This window comes from Protomyctophum bolini (genome assembly GCF_963924005.1).
Source record: "Protomyctophum bolini genome assembly, chromosome: 7".
Taxonomy (NCBI): Eukaryota; Metazoa; Chordata; class Actinopteri; order Myctophiformes; family Myctophidae; genus Protomyctophum; species Protomyctophum bolini.
Genome location: NC_137868.1, coordinates 26,630,084 through 26,632,365, shown reverse-complemented (window position 1 = coordinate 26,632,365; position 2,282 = coordinate 26,630,084).

Below are 2,282 nucleotides of genomic sequence, written 5' to 3'. Positions count from 1 at the left end.
AGAAAGGAGCTTTAAAGGTATTGTAGACAAGTTTCCAGTGTACACAGAATTGATTGAGTGTTTCCAAACAAATAAAAATCTAGCTCCACCCCCCTCCCCCCGTCATTCTATTGGCTGAGCCAGGTCACTTCAGGCTATGGGGTGGGAGGGACGCTATGGATATTGCGCTCGTATGGCTAAATATGACATTAAAAAATTATGAATTTCTATCGATATCATAGTTACAACAATGACATTGAGTTGACGTGTTTTTTTAAGGGTAACTGTAGCGTAATCACAATATCACAACTTCACTGTATTATCTTTTCCCTTTTTACCTCGTTTTATGATGATTTCCTGGGTTTTTTTGTTGTGTATATTTGTACGTCTCTAAATGTTCAAACTTCTGATGAATTGAAAATGGTGGACCCTATTGTAAACAAGGGTAATGCTTTATGGTGTCGTCGAGTCCACAGTTAACCGTTTTTATATTGCGTTGTGCTTGAAATGTACCTATTCTGCATACTGTTAATAAATCTTTCAATCAATCAAACAATCAGTCAATCAGACTTCTATTGGCGGAGAGCATTGCGAACAGTGACAATGTCCTGGATCGGAAGTTGACACTTGGCTGAATGCACTGGACTCAGGCAACAGCCCAGCTTTAATCCCTATATTTTAGATCGTTTTTAGTAATAATACAACATAAACATTATGTCACTGTACAATACTTTAAAACAGTTGTCATGTTGCACACATGCCTAAAATTGCTGATATTTGCGCCGCCCTCGTTGGAAACAATGTATTTCAAACTCCAGCTTGTCACTCTCCAGGCTGCATGAACAGCGCTTGAGCGCTCAGTTTTCTGCCCCCTCAATGTCGTAACTGTCTTACTCTATGTCTCTGGTGTCTACCAATTCACTGGGTCTATTTCTAGGGCAGTGGTTTTCAACCCTTTTCATGTCAATCAATGTCCATTATTTATTCTGCATTTAAGCAACGGACCACCAGACAAGCCTCTCAGACCCAGACCCTAAACTTGTCTTAGAATATTTTGTTGTCATTGAGTAATGTAATTATGTAATGTACATGTTTAACAATAATTTAACTATGAGAGAGTAAAAATTTTACTCTCTCATAGTTAAATTATTGTTAAACATGTACATTACATGTAAAATTAGGCCATTTTATTTTTAACTGAGACCATTTAATGGTCTCAGTAAAAAATAAAATGGCCTAATTTTACGCTCTCAACAGTTTCAGTCTTACCAGTAAGACGCATGAGGGTGAGAAGCGCATCCGCCTGGGTGACAGCAGACTACTGGGCGAGCGCTGGCGCATTGGCATGGGGGGTCAGATCTGTACTGGCCATAGCGTGTCTTGAGTGTACAGGGTTTGATGAGGTGAGATCAACATATGGAATGTCAGAACAGGTCAGCTCCATATATGGAGATATATGGATGGATGGGGAAGGATCAACATATGGAATGTCAGAACAGGTCAGCTCCAGATCTAATGGTGGAGGTTTGAGGTCAAATGTAGAGCTGCATGGCCAATATTAATGACACCAAAGATATCCATATATGGGCTTAATATTTATGAAATCGCGTGATGTCATGAGGCATGACCATAAGGGGTGACCAAACCAAACAACTGACGGGAAATGCACAATTTCATAGTAAATGTGACAATTATGGACTTCCAGGGGTATTCTGTCCCCAACCTGTCCAAACTCCCAGCTCCATCTAACTTCCTACCTGCACTGTCGACCTGCATGCAGTACACATAACCATATACTGCATGCATAAAGTTAACAGTTACAGGTAAGTACAGTATAATAGCTCAAACAAACTACGCAAGCTATCCATTTCTCCATTTAAGGTCAGCCTTCATGTTGAAATAAGAATTTGGAGCATATTTAGAGATGGAAACCCACCAGAAGTGGTAAAAATACCTCTGCCGGTCGGCCAGCCACGAGGTTCCATCACACACTCATTACCACACGACCTGAGGTTAGAAGGAGAGCATAGAGGAGGGGATGTGGTGAGGAAAGTGAGACATTAAGCGTGTGCACGCATGTGTGTGTGTGTGTGTGTGTGTGTGTGTGTGTGTGTGTGTGTGTGTGTGTGTGTGTGTGTGTGTGTGTGTGTGTGTGTGTGGGTTTTTTTGTGCGTGTGTGCTTGTGTGTCTACAGGATTAGACAGTGAAGGGAGAGACAGAGAGGGACAGAAGGTTTTAGGGAGAGAGGGGGGGAAGCAGAAGGAAGCAGGTAAGAAATGTGTGTGTGTGTGTGTGTGTGTGTG